This window comes from Equus przewalskii, chromosome 31 (assembly GCF_037783145.1).
Source record: "Equus przewalskii isolate Varuska chromosome 31, EquPr2, whole genome shotgun sequence".
Classification (NCBI taxonomy): Eukaryota; Metazoa; Chordata; class Mammalia; order Perissodactyla; family Equidae; genus Equus; species Equus przewalskii.
Genome location: NC_091861.1, coordinates 27,114,708 through 27,130,782, shown reverse-complemented (window position 1 = coordinate 27,130,782; position 16,075 = coordinate 27,114,708).

Here is a 16,075-nt window from a genome sequence, read left to right as displayed (position 1 = left end):
TCTTAGTGGATACCTGGGACCATGTTATTTCCCAGAGCCCTCATCAGTTTGGTTTGAGACACATAATGTACCCCGGCCAATGGACTCGATGCACAGCCATCTGTATCACTTTCGAATGGAAGCATGGTACCGGGTGTGCTTCATCCACTCCTCCCATCCCTATGGCAACCGAGAAGGTAGGCTCTCCCACAGGGAGCAGCTGAGTCCCTGAGCACACTGATTCTTACTGGACACGTAGGATGGTCAAAAAGTAAACTTTTGTTATCAAAGCACTGAGATTTTAGGGCTGTTTGTTACTTCAACACAATCTAGCCTATTCTGACTAATGCATTTTGTAATCCTTAAATATTTTTCCTTAGCGGTTTGACCCAACATTTCTAAGCATACTTCTAAGCACATTTCTAAGCAAAAGGATCATATTATTGATAAATCTTTTTATTTCAGCATTAAGTGATTATTTTTCTCACCTATTTCTTTTTTTTTGAGGAAGATAGGCCTGAGCTAACATCTGCTGCCAATCCTCCTCTTTTTGCTGAAGAAGACTGGCCCTGAGCTAACATCCGTGCCCATCTTCCTCTTCCTTATGTTTAGGATGTCTGCCACAGCATGGTTTGACAAGCGGTGGATAGGTCCACACCCGGGATCCAAACTGGCAAACCCCGGGCTGCCAAAGTAGAATGTGTGCACTTAACTGCTGCTCCAACAGGCCAGCCCCTCACCTATTTATTTTTGTAAAACTACGTGTAAGAGATGCTGAATAAAAACATTTCAAGTCTTTGTATATCTGCCTTTCCTAATTTTTTGTCACACAAAGTTTCAGAGCCAAAGAAGAATATTGTAAAGATTCCATCTTGGGGCCAGCCTGGTGGCATAATGGTTAAGTTCACACGCTTCTCTTTGGCAGCCTGGGGTTCACAGGTTCGGATCCTGGGTGTGGACCTAGCATTGCTCATCAAGCCATGCTGTGGCAGCATCCCACATGAAATAGAGGAAGATTGGCACAGATGTTAACTCAGTGACAATCTTCCTGAAGCAAAAAAAATAGGTTCTATCTTCTCCCCTACCCTACAAGTTCTTTCTTAAAATAGTTTTAAAATCTTATAAAGGAGGAAAATAAAATGCTTTTTAGAATATTTTTTAAGAATAATTATCTTTCTGTATATAAGTACCATTCCATTATCTCACTTAACAGAATCAATAATTCTCTAATTTCATCAAATAGCCAGTGAATGTTCAAGCTTCTCTGAATGTTTGATAATTTGGCGGTAATATTGTTTGCATCAGAATTCCAACAAGGACTACACATTGTACTTGGTTATTTTGTCTCAAATTTATTTTATTCTATAACAGTCCCTACGACCATCCTTTTTTTCCATATCCATGATTTTTTGGGGATAAAAATGGCTCTTTTGTCTTTTAGAAAATTCCATGTTCTGTGTTATGCTGATTGTTTTCTTATGTCTTTTATTTTGCTCTTCCATCCCTGTATTTTATGTAAACTCATAGTTAAGCTAGAGACTCGACTGGTTTTATTTCATCTCATTTCATATTATTTTGCAAAAATGTATCTAATATGTTATGAGGAACACAATGTTTAGTTGTTCACTTTTAATGAAGCTGAGCCTGATCATTGGTTTCAGGTGCTCTCAACCTGATCTTTCCATTTTAAAATTCCCAATGATTTAATACCTATTAGCAATTGTTGCCTCCATTAGCTCACTGGGAATTGCAAAATGGTTACTTTCTATTTCCACACACACTCACTCACATGCCTTCCTTTTTCGTAAAAAATAGCTTATTAGCTCTGAGGAGGTCCAGCTGCCATGATGAGTAGCCCTATGCAAAGAGGTCCATGCGTCACAGAAGTGATGTCACCAGCCAGCGGCCAACAAGGATCTAAGGGCTTGTCGACTCAGTGAGTGAGCCCGGAAGTGGATTGTCCCTCAGCCAAGCCTTGAGATGACTGCCAACACCTTGACTGCAGCCTCAGGAGAAACTGTGAGCCAGAGAGCCCAAGCTGTGCCCAGATTCCTGATGCAAAGAGAAACTGTGAGATATCTGTTGTTGTAAGCTGCTAACTTTGGGGGTGCTATTTCCTATGGCAATAGGTAACTAAAACAAATTTTGGTGCTAAAAGTGAGGTGAGGTTCTGCAAGTTGCTTTTTCACAAACAATGTAGCCTGGAGATCACTGCACATCAGAGACAGAGAGTTTTTCCTTCTTTTTGTATTGCACGCCATGCTGTTGAGTTGGTGGACCATAGTTTATTCAACTACTTTCTCGCTATGGGCGTTTGGGTTGTAGCTAGCTTTTGCTATAGCTAATAATGCTATAATGAATACTGTATATAGGTCATTTAGTATATTTGCCAGTGAAAGATTGGGTAGATTATTGAAGGTGAGACTACATATACGTAATTTTGCTAGATATTGCCAAATTCCCTTTTTTAGAGTTGTACCATTTTTCATTCCCGCCAACAATGTAAAAGAAGACCCCACAGTCTTGTAAATGGAGTATGATTTGTAGTTCATAGTTTCAGATTTTGTCAATCCGATAGGGGAGAAATGGTATATTTGTGTAGTTTTAATTAATATTTTTCTTGTAAGTAAGGTTGAGCATCTTTTCACATATTTAATAGACACTTTAATTTCTTTTCCAATGAGTTAACTGTATATATTTCTCCCTCTTCCATTTTTAAAACATAATTTATTTTTTTAGAGCAGTTTTAGATTTACAACAAAATTGAGAAGGAGGTACGGAGATTTCCCATATTGCCTCTGCCCTCACACGTGCATAGCCTCCTCCATTTTCAACATCACTCACTAGAATGGTACATTTTTTACCAAGGATGAACCTACACTGACACATCTTAATCAAGCAAAATTCATAATTTACCTTAGGGTTCACTCTTGATGCTGTACATTTTATGGATTTGCATAAATTTATATAGACATATATCTATCATTAGAATATTGTACAGAGTATTTTCACTGCCCTAAAAATCCTGTGTTCTGCCTGCTATCTCTCTCCTCTCCCTCACCTGGGCAACCACTGACCTTTTTACTGCCTCCATGGTTTTGCCTTTTCCAGGATGCCATATATTTGGAATCATACAGTACGTAGTGTTTGCAGACTGACTTTTTTCACTTAGTAATATGCGTTTAAGGTTCCTCCATGTCTTTTCATGACTTGATAGATCATTTCTTTTTAGCCCCAAATGACATTCCATTGTCTGCGTGTACCACGGTTTATTTATTTATTCACCACCTGAAGGACATCTTGTTTGCTTCCGAGTTTTGGCAATTATGAATAAAGCTGCTATACGCATCCAGGTGCAAGGACCCTGTCTGAGCTCCTAGAGGTAGGTCTCACAATATTGTGGGGGTTCCCTACAACTGGGTCCCCCAGAGTTTGTAAATCTTGGAGTTGTCCTCAATGAGCCTCCAGTAATTCATCCGTGACAGTTCAGGTGTTCCTACCCTGGCACTGAGTTTTCATTCTGGAGTCTCTGCCCCGATGAGCTGTTACTCGCTGCTTTTGCCTGTCTCTCTCTCCAGTGCTGGCAACAGTTTTCCCTGTGTCCTCATCTTGCTTACAGATCTAAGAAGATCAAAGACTTTTTGGTTGGTTCAGCTTTTTACTTGTTTTTAGGATGGAGTGGTGACTTCTAAGTTCCTCACGTGCAGAACCAGAAAAACCTGCGTCCCCCTACCATTTTTTATCAGGTTGATTTCTCTTCTCAAATTTTAGGTGTCTTTTATATATTGGGGATGTAATCTCCTTGTGATAAAATTACAGTTTCTTCTCCAGTTTGTCATGGGTTATTCAACTTTTGCCTTTGGTTGAATGGTGTTTGTTTTATACAAATTTACCATTTTCAATGGTTTTGGGTTTTGAATCACAGAAATTTTTTTCCAATCAGTTTTAAAGCAATAAGTTCACACTTTCTTCTGGAACTTGTGTGGTTACAATTGTTTTACATTCATACCTCTGGTCCAGTTGGAATTTATCCTGCTGTATTGTGTGAAGAAAAGATCCAATTTTAGGTTGGTTAGTGGTTTATGACTTCTGTTCCTTTTATGTTTTATATTTTATCAATCTCTGGTTTTTAAAATTTGTTCCTTTTGCTTTATTTTGTTTGTTTGTTGGTCTTTTTCTATCTTTTTGAGGAGCACTCTTATTAATAAATTATTATTATTATTAATATAAGTATTTCATTCTTTTCTATGAGCACTGCTTTAACAGTGTCCCATAGATTCAGAGAGTTGTTTCATTATCATTGTTTTCTAGAAATTCTGTAATTTCATTTTGCATTTTCCCCTTTGATCCAAGGGTTGTTTAATATCATTTTTTTTTTTAAAGATTGGCACCTGGGCTAACAACTGTTGTCAATCTTCCTTTTTTTTTTTTAAGGATTGGCACCTGGGCTAACAACGGTTGCCAATCTGTTTTTTTTTCTCTGCTTTATCTCCCCAAATCCCCCCATACACGGTTGTATATCTTAGTTGCATGTCCTTCTAGTTGTGGGATGTGGGACGCCGCCTCAACGTGGCCTGACGAGTGATGCCATGTCCGCGCCCAGGATCCCAACCCTGGGCTGCCGCAGCGGAGCGGGCGAACTTAACCACCTGGCCACGGAGCCGGCCCCTAATATCATTTTAAAAAATTGCAAGTAAAAAAGATTTAAAAATTTTTGTTATTAGGTTCTGATTTTATTGTACTTGGTCAAAGTATACTGTTTGTACCATTTATTCTAGTATGTTTAAAACTAGCTCTACATTTTGAATTTATTGATTTTTTTTCTGTGTAGGTTTATATGTAGTTGATTTTTATGAATGTTCTCTGTTCACCTGAAAAGAACATATATTCTCTACTGTCAAAGTACTAGGTTACGATATTCTCCTATAACACGTTCCTTACTGATTTTGATTTTTAGGTTTCCTCTGTCTTTACTGACATTTGTTCCACTAAATCTGCGTTGACTGAGAGAGGTATTTAAAATCCCTTATAATCAGAGCTTCACTTGATTTCTTCCATCTCCTCTAGTTATTTCTTTATGTAAGTTGTTGCTGTGTTTGGGGTCTATAGCTATTGAGTGTTATTTATTTTTCATTGCTAGTTGTGGTCTTCAACGTTACAATGTGTCCTTTTTTGTCATTAATATGTTTGTCTGTATTCTTTCTGTCTAATATTAATGTAATAATCCCTGCTTTTTTAAAAGAATGTATTTGCTGGTATATCTTTGCCCCGCTGAGATGGCCGACTGGCTGGAAAGGGACCTCAGGCAACCTGGGAACAGGAGATATTCTGGCTCAGAGCAGATGATGGGAAGGGAGGTGCCGCATTCCCATTCGGGATGTGCATGTTGGAGGGCCTCACCTGAGGTGACATTTTCTCCAGTTAGTCATAGGTGGCATTGTTCTTACCTCTAATCGTAGTCTGTTTGGTTTCAGGTTCTAACCAGACTGCACAATTTCAGGACAGAAGGTCTCATTTTCTCTCAGAAGAGCAAAACATTGGAAAGCTGAAGAGGAGAGAAAAATATTGGGACAGAAGCTAATTAAGATTTTCTATTTAACATTTATGGTCTTTTGCAGATTTTTATCTATTATTTTCTCTGGATTTGGAAGAGATGAGATGAAAATGGACTTCTGCAAATAAGAGGGATGCAGTGTGCCCACCAGCCAGAAGGAGGGTCTGAGCTTGACTTGACAGTGGTGAATCAAGGGGTCATTTTCATTAAAAATACGTTTTCTGCACGAATTTTATATGTTGGCTTGTGGCTAGATAGACCAAGAACAAATATAATACCATGCTGGTTGGCATACCAACATTCAAAATATTTTTTTCTTTTTTAAGTAGAAGTGAGATCTAATGGTAAAAAAAAAAAAATTTGGCAGTACTGAAGAAGCATGTGAAAAGACTTTTCTCTTTTTCACTATGAGATTTTTTTGGGGGATATGACTGGGTGAAAAGAGTAGAAAGAATATCCTTTGTTGACTTGCCTATGTTTAGAAAGTACATTTATTTTCTCTTTTCTGTAGGAAATATAGTGAAATAAAACACTCCAAGCTGCCTGTTAATGCAAAGCTGAAGTACTCCCAAGGGCAACACATTCATTCATTGGAGAAGCGGGAAGTTATTAAAAACCTCTAAGGCTCCATGAATAGCTCATTTACCTACTTTGCTTAAATGCCGGTCTAGAATTCGTTGTTGACTAGAGAGCTGCTTAGTTTGCAATTAGCAAAGAAGTGGGATTTTTCTGATAATTTAACTTATATATTCATAAATTAACTCAATGCCCACAGTCCACTCACACGAGCTGCACTGTTTAGTACCCACAATAACTGTCTAGGTTACAACGTCTTTTTCACGTGACGTGATTGACAAGGTGTTCAAGGTGACAGAAGCTTTCTGGTAACGAGTGTGTGCCCTCTTGAGAAAACCTGACTGCACTGTGATGTAGACAGGATTCCGTAGTAATTAGGTTCACGAGACACTCCCCCGGGGACGAGGCATATGCAGGTAATCCCAGCTCCCATTTATTGAGTGATTTCTGTATTTGGCTTCACCCTAAAGCGCTTTACGTATGTTAACAATAGTGCGCTAATTCTCACCGTAACTCCGTTATGTATTATTGTAACTATTTTTACATCAGATCACGAGGCTCAGACAGGTTAATTAACTGGTTCAAAGTAAGGTAGTAATGTTGGAGCTGGGATTCACACATTAATTATAGGTTATATGCTCTTTTTATTTTTGTTTGTTAATGAAAAAATTTAGATGTAAAAAGATGACAAAACTCATTTAATAAATACTCATATACTCACAAAGTAGCTTAAGAGATAAAAACATTACAAATATAATTGAAGCCCTCTTTGTTCTTGCCTCATTCCCCATCACATGGTTCTCTTTCCCCACCGCAAGTAGCCACTCTGAATTTTGTGATTGTCTTTCCTATGCTTTGCTTTGTTTAAATGCATGCCAATTTATTCCTAAACGATATAGCCTATTGTTTTAAATTAAATATTCTAAAACTTTGTATAAATTAGAAATCTGTGTAAATACTACATATATCCTTCTGAAATTTGCTCTCTTATTTTTGCGAGATTTATCTATGTTGATACACGAACTCCTTTTCATCTCTTTTTACTTATATATTGTAGTCTGTTGCAACAATATGGCATAAATTATTTATCCATCCCCTCCTCGGCAGGTATTCTTGTTGACTCCATTTAGTGGTTATTATTGGGAACATTTATGTACCAATTTTCTTTGTACATATCTTTAAGTTTCCTAGGAGCAGAATGACCCGTGGTAAGGGGTGCTCATCTTCAAATTGAGGAGATAGTTCCAAACAAATTTCCTAAACACTGTATTGATGTATATTCATACTGGCATTGTTCCTATTGTTCTAAAATGTCCCTTTGTATTGTCAAACTTCTTTTTAAATTTATTGTGATAAATCTGACTGTGTGAAGTGATTTGTCAGTGTAGTTTTTATTCACATCTCTCCTTGTCCCTTTTTGAGCATCTTTCAAGTGTATGTACCATTTGCTTTCTTCTTCTGTGAACTGCCTAATCATATACTTTTTTCACTTTCCTATTGAGAGCTCATTTTAAGTTATTTGTCTCTTTCTTATTGATTTATAGGAGCTCTTTACTTATCCTGGCTATTAATTATTTTCCTTTCATATGTATTCAAAATATGTTTTTCAAGACTGGGGCTTATTTCTTCAATTTGAGTTTGATGTCTTTTGATGAACAGACATTTTAAAATATGAATACAGTCAAATTAATCAATCTTTTTCTTTAATAAGTCTTTCTTTATGCCCTAAAGTTTTGTGTTTTTTAAAGAATTTCCTTTCTTGCTCTGGAACCAAAAAGAAATTTTGCTACATTATTTAAAAAAATTAACATTTTGCTTTTCACATCTAGTTCATTAATACCTTTGGAATTTATCTTTACATAAAGTAAGAGATTGAGACCTAATTTTTTTTGAAGAACCAATTGTCCTGGCACTATTTACTGATAAATGCATGCTTTTCTCCATTGATTTGCAGGCCCAGAGCTATTGTATATCAAACATAAATATATACATGCATATGTTTCTGGGCTTTTTCTTCTATTCGGTTGGTTCATTTGATCATCCATGTGCCATTAACACTGTATCTTAATTGTCCTAGTATCATAATGAAGTATGATATCTACATTGGCTAACACTCTAACATTTTCTTCTTCAGAAATATCTTAACTACTGACTCTGGTTCTCACATGTATAAATTATCATCAACTTGCAGAATTTCACAAAGGCCCTGTTGAGATTTTGCATTATAATTATAGACTAATTTTGAGGGAAGTTATATTTAAATATATTGCATATTGCATATTCTATGAACATACTATATTACTCATTTTATTTGTCTTCTTTAATAAAGTATTTTAATAAGTTTTATATTTATTCCTTAAGATATAGCATATCTTTTGCTAGAATTTTTCTACATTCCATATATTTTTATATTGCATTAATATTTCATTTGTTTGAATTATGGATAGCTTGTGGCCAACTTAACAATATTGTATATTCCAATCCATGAACATGGGATATCGCTCTACTTCTTTAGGATTTATTAAAAAGAAAATTTGATCTTGGTATAGGAATGCAATTAATTTTTATATACTGGTTTTAAAAATCAAATTTATTGTTGTATAACTTACATATGAATAAAGCTTCTATAAATATCTGCATGCAGATTATTATGTGAACCTAATATTTCAAATCAGTTGGGTAAATACCTTGGAGTGTGATTTTACTGGACTGTCTGGTAAGACCATGATTAGCTTTGTATTTAATAGTGCAAATTTCCCTCTAAGCACTGTTTTCACTGCATTCAATACAAATTCAATTTATTTTTTATTTTCGTTTAGTTTAAAACGTTTTAAAATTTGAGACTTCTTCATTGAACTATGTGTTATTTAAAAGTGTGTTGTGTCATCTGCCATATTTGGGATTTTTATGTCATCTTTCTATTACTGATTTCCAGTTTAATTCCATTGTGATCTGAGAATATATTTTGTATGATTTTTTTTAAGTTTACTTATTTTTTTATCGAGGTCACATTGGTTCATAACATTATATAAATTTCAGGTGTACATCATCATATTTCCATTTCCATGTACACTGCATTATGTTCACCACCCAAAGACTAATTACCATCCCTTGCCGTACACCTGTGCCCTATCACCTCTTTTGCCCTCCTCCCTGACTTCCCCTCTGGAAACCACCAATCTAATCTCTGTATCTACGTGTTTGTTTGTTGCTGTTTTTATCTTCCACTTATGAGTGAAATCATATGGTATTTGACTTCCTCTGTCTGACTTATTTTGCTCAGCATAACACCTTCAAGGTCCATCCACGTTGTCACAAATGGCAAGATTTCATCTTTTTTATGGCCAAATAGTATTCCACAGTGTATGTATACACCATATCTTCTTTATCCATTCATCCATTGCTGGGCACTGAGGTTGTTTATAAGTCTTGACTGTTGTGAATAACGCTACAATGAACATAGGGGTGCAAATATCTTTTCAAATTAGTGTTTTCATGTTAAAGTTGTTCTGTTTTATGGCCAAGAATATAGTCTATCTTGGGAATGTTTGATGTGAGCTTGAAAAGAACGTCTATTCTGCTGTTCTTGGACTAAGTATTCTATAAAAGGCAATTAGATCAAATTGATTGAGTGTTGCTTAGGTTTTCTATATCCTTACTGATTCCCTGACTGCTTGAGCTGCCCAAACTGATAGAGGGGCGCTGAAGTCTCCAACTGTGTTGGTGGATTTGTCTATTTCTCCTTTCAGTTCTTTCAGTTGTTTCCTAACGTGTTTTGACAGCGTCTTGTTAGGTGCATACATGTCTTCTTGGAGAATTAATTCTTCTGTCATGATGTAGTGACTCTCTTTATCCATGATAATGTTCCTTGTTCTGAAGATTTTGTTGGTCTTAAACTAGTATAGCAATTCCTGCTTTCTTTGATTAGTATTAGCATGGTATATCTTCCTTAATCCCTTTACTTTAACTTCCTTGAGTTATATTTAATGTCTATATATAGACAACGTATAGTTGGGCCTTCTATTTAATCCACTCTGACAATCTATGTCTTTTAGACTATTCACATTTTAAGTGATTATTGATATAGTTGGCTTAATATCCACCATGTTAGTAACTGTTTTGTACTCATTGCACTTATTCTGTCTCTTTTTAAAAAGTTTTCCCCTCTTTTCTGCCTTCTCTTGTTTTTATTGAGCATTTTTTATGATTCCATTTTATCTCCTTATACAATATCAGTTATACTTCCTTTAAAATTATTTACTGCTTGTCCTAAAGTTTAAAATATACATTTTAACTAGTCTAAGTTCATCTTCAAATAACGCTATACCACTTCATGTGTAGTACAACTACCTTATAATGAAATATTCCAAGTCTCTCTGTGCTATTTCTTGTGAGATTGCTCTCTTTCATTTCACTTATCCATATACTATAATGACCCAATACATTATCATGATTACTTTAAACAAACATTTATCCTTTAGAGCAATTGAGAATAAAAATTAAAAAATTTCATTTTGTCTTTATTTATTCCTCCTCTGAAGCTCTTCTTTCTTTATGTAGATCAAAGTTTCTAACCTATGTCATTCTTCTGCTTAATAAACTTCTTTTAACATTTTTTGAAGGGAAGATCTGATGGCAACGAATTTTCTCGTTTTTTGTTTGTCTGAGAAAGTCTTTATTTCTCCTTCACATTTGAATGACGATTTCTAGATGTAGAACTCTAGACTGATGTTCTTTGTCTTTCAACCTTTTAAAAATTTACTCCACTTTGTGCTTTCATAGTTTCTGACCAGAAGTCTGCTGTAATTCTTATCCACGTTCTTCTATAGATTAAGTGGCTTCCCCCCTCCTCTGTCTTCTTTTAGGATATTCTCAGTGTGATATTTTTGGTATTTATACTACTTAGTGTTTTCTGAGCTTCCTGGATCTGTGGCTTTTGTGTCTGTTGTTAATTTGGGGAAGTTCCTGGTCACTATTACTTCAAATATTTCTTCTGCCCCTTTCCATCTTTTCTTTTCCTTTTTTAAAATTTTCAATTACATGCACATTATAACTTTTGATATTGTCTCACATGAACGGATTTCTTTTAAATCCATTTTTCTCTGTCTTAGTTTGGAAATTTTTTTCTCTCTTTTCTTTTGTGGTTTTATCAGTTACTTTTTGCTGTATAACACACTACTCAAAATCTTAGTGGATTAAAACAACACACATTTGTTATTTTTCATGATCCTACAAGCCAGTTGAGCAGTTTGATGATGTGAGCTAGTCTCAGTTGATCTCAGCCAAGACTGCTCATGCTTCTGCAATCAGCTGGTTTGGGGAGAGAAGGGTGGAGCTGGCTGGTCTAGGATGATGTCACCTGGGATGAATAAATTCTTCTTGAATTTCTTACTTCTCTCCAGCAGGCTAGTTAGAGCATATTTTCTTGTTAGCTCATGCATGCACTTATGGCAACTACAGAGAAGTAAGAGGGAGAGAGAAAGACAGACATAGGGATCGAGCTAGACATAGAGATAGAGATGAGGGGACAGAGAAAGAAGGAAGAGGGCAAAGAAGAGAAGGAGGATGATAATAAGAAGAACAAGAAGAAACACGTGAACACTTTCTAAAAGCTTTGCTTTCATCAAATTTGCTACTGTCCCATTGGCCAAAGGAAGTTACACGGCAAACCCAAAATAAGTGTGGGAGGGCATTACTAAAGTTATGGATTCAGGAAGGTATAAAAAACTAGAGGCCATCAATCAATATACCATGCAATCAATCTATGAAAGTGCTTATCCTTAAATTTTATTATGTACATGTATATATATGTTGACAGTGCCTGAAGTTAATAATTTTCTCTACTCTTCTCATGACTGATATAAGACGTTTAAACTCTTCAACTTCAATGAACCCCTATTGTCTTGCACATATTTTTGTTCCAAGTTTAATTCCTTCTCTTTTAGACCTCCACAACTAATTATTATCATTATCGTTTTATATGGTCAACAGTTTTTCCATCGTATCTACTTTTATTTGTTTCTTTGATCCATTACTTCTTATTCATTCTCTCTTGAATAACTTTCAATTTTCCTGAAGTACTTCTTTAAAACTTAATTTAGGGGAGATTTGGCAGAGGTAAATCTTCAGAGAAGTTAACTGAATGAAAAGAGTTTACTTTGTCCTTGTTCTTGAAGATCTTTCTGTGGTCCTCTGGCTTCTAGTTTTGCTGTTTAAAATTATGCTATAGATTCAATTATCATATCTTTGTAGTAATATCTCTTCTCTCTCTGGCTGCTTTAAAAATCTCTGTCTTTTTTTGTTTTGGAATCCTTTGATGTCACTCTAATTTGTCTAGGTGTGGATTTTTATTTACCTTGCTTGTGATTTACAGGGATTCTTGAATATGAATTCTCAGCCATAAGCTTTTTGCATATAGCCTGTCCCCTAGTTCATTCTACTCTATACTTCTGTTATCTTAGTTAGACATAATGTGCTTTCCTCTACATCTGTTAACTTCTTATTCATTACTTACACCTTTTTGTCTCTGTAGTTCTCTTGGTTAGTCTTTAGATTGATTGCCATTTCATTACTTCTCAGCTGTTTGCAATCTGCTGTGTAATCTATCCACTAATTTTTTAATTTCAGTGATTATACTTTTTCCTTTTGTCAGATTATGTTTTTTTCTTCTTAACCTGAATGGGGTTCTAAATAACATCTTAAGGCTTTTGTATAGATCTTTGTTTTTAAAAAACGTTTTAAATATATCTGTTTTATGTTTTGCAACCAATTATCTATGATCTAAAATCTTTGGGAGTCTAATGCTGTTGTTTGTTTCCTGTGTTGATTTAACTTGCTTTTCATAGGACTTACATTTATTGCTTCTGCAAATTAAAAGTATTATACAATATTTTGTTATTTTCACAATCTTTTCTCCTAAATACACATTTTTGTTTTGTTAATGGATACTTTTATCAACATTGTTTTGCAAATGGTTGAACCAGAGAAGTGAACTTTTCCTTTTTCTGGTTAGAAGAATTTCACTTTCAAATCCAGTTGAGTATTTTCTGACCCTCTCACCATTTTGTGGCAAACAATATTGAAAGGAAAAGAATTCTTTGGTCTAAACATTATACAGTTGAAAAGATTTTTCTGGTACAGATATGATTCAAATTGCACCGTGATCAGTGTGCAGCTACCAGTGGACATCATTGATTGTATTTTGAATTTTAGACGTTGGGGGGAAGAAAACAGCAGCAAAGCATCAAGCTGAATTAATTATAGTTCAAGTATATCTATATTTAGAGCACACATACATAAACAAAAATAAAAACATTTATAACCTGAAACATACACATCACATGTGGACATATATACCTACATACACATATAGTTGAAGAAAGTACAGGAAAACCATGTGACTTCAATGTTTTAAAATTTAAAATTTTACAATTTATAGGCTAAAATGCCAAGAAAGTCATCTTACCCCTCTCTCTGCACCCCAAACCCACTTCCTCTTCTTATTGCCAAAACCAAAATATATTGTCTATGGGCTTTTTATCCAGTTGTAGTTGCTAAATAATATTTGAGATTTCATTGTACTTTATTAATGATAAATGCTATGAATGTGAAATATCTCACACATTGAATTGCTAATATAGGTTGGATGGTCTTAACTGGGGAAAACTTTATCGATTAAAATTTTTGATATAAGTGTATAATGAGGGACAGACTCTGGAACTGAGGAATAAGATGTATTAAAGGAAAATTTTATGATACAGAAGATAAGAAGGAATATAAAAAATCATGTGCTTTCCATGAGGATGAATATTTTCAGGATCTGATAAACATTCTTTATAGTTTTCCTTGGGCTATTGCTCAGGCTATATTATATTTAGCTCATTTGTCTAGAGTAGATTTTCAGGAAAATTGATGTTGATTACTGGTTTTCTTTTTCTTTGCTACACAAACAATAATAAATCAGGAATAATGGAAATCTAAAAATAAAAAAGTAAACACACACAATTTTCCTCCTTCTTGTTCATATGCATGTACAATTTTGTATAATTATAATTATGGTGCTTTCCGATTTTTCTCTCTGCATTTCTGTATCTCTGCATTTCTCTTATTGTTCACTACTGTCCTCATTTTTGGTGGCTTCATCATATTTTACCTTTGTGATACGGAATCATTTACTTAACTCTCCCTCTGTTCCTGGTGGACATTTACGCTGTTAACAAGTCTTCATTTTGTAGGAAACACTATTGTTTGTCCACAGACCATCCATTTATGTCTTTTTTTCTTTCCAACAGAACACCAGTTTTGTCCAGATATCCGTGAATCTCCTGTGTGAGTCAGGCGAAGATGTGTTCATTCCCCATCCTTCGGGGGAGACTGGTGAGACAAAGCCAGTCCACCCTGGCGTTCCTTTGGTGACTATCACTGGTCGGGGGTGATCTAGGGTGATGCAATTGGACAGAAGGGGTTGCATCCTGATGTGTCACTTACTAACTATATAACCCTAGGGATGATATTTAGTCACTCTGTGTCTCATTTCCCTCTTCTCTAAATTGGGAATTATTATTCTTTATTCTTTATTAAGCACTGACATCAACAGTTGTTTGAAGTATAAATAAGTGAATACACCTTGAGTTCTAAGTCAATTTACAAATGCTGAGCATCGTCCTGGCATATAGCAAGTATTCAGTGTCACCTATATTCTTCAGAGTTCTATGTCTTGTGCGGTGTAATATCATCATAACACAAGCTTCCTCCTATAATAAGGACACATCTCGGGGGGTGAGTTTAGGTGCAAAAACTGGAGACCTTGAACCGTTAAAACTTCAGACCTAGGGCCATCATTTAGTTCACATGACAAATAAGACCCAAAGAGATAAAGTGAATTCACGCAAGTCGAACTGTTAGTCACCAGTTGTCACCTCTTCTCCAAGTTGAATGTTCCTTCTTTTAAAATTTACACAGATTAAACTTTAGTACATTCTTGTTTGTCTATTGCTCTATTCATCAAAAACTCATTTTTTAAAGCACCTGTCATGTCAAGCACTATTCTAGCTTCTGGGGGATTCGGGGAGCAAAGCAGACTGGGTTTTCCATCTAAATATGATGGGAGGCCATTGGCTGACGTTTTCGGGGAGAAAATCGTGACACAGTCATATTTAAGAAGATCCCTCTGACTGCTCCTTGAGACTGGGCTATGGGAAGTCACGAGGGGCACAAGGTTAGCAGCTGGGAGACTGACGATGGGCACTGTGGCCTGGGAGAGAAGGGTAGCTGGAGAGGAGGTGAGAAGTTCAGGATTCAGGCTGCAGTCTCTCTGTTAAATGTTAAACAATGCATAGAGGAAGTAAAGAGTGGAAGTACCCTTTACCCTCGTCTCCAACAGCAATCTTCTTTGCAAAGTTAACCACTATTCACAGTTTAGTGTGTCTGCATCACTAAACCTTTTCCTACGTCATTTACAAATAGCTTATGTCTACATAAAATAAATACGTTTTTCGTAATTTTCCTCCCCTAATTCTAAGTTGCTACCTCCTTTCCCAGAGCCGAATTAAGACCGAGTAATGATTGGGAATTCCTCAGAACCCACTCACCTCACAACTGGTCTTTGGCATCGTTTAAGACGACAAGGGAGCAAACAAATAGCATCTGCGTCAGTCAGTCCTTTTTTCTTTTTCTTTTTCTATTCAGTTAAGGAGAGTGCATTTTCCCAGGATTTGAATGACTGTTTCATTCCCTTCTCTTCTCTTTTCTCTTTTTCGGCTTCAGGCTGATAACCAGTAGAGGGCACTGATCACCCTGTACATGTAAGAAGTCTAACGGGAAGACGCTCACAAACAAACGGGGAACGAGGGCTTTGCAACAGGGCTCATAGCACAGAGCGTCCACAGAAGGGCAGTTCTGGGGTTTTTTTGAAAGTCAAAACTATTTATACTACCCATGTGAGAAGCTGTCCCCATCCCCCCTTTA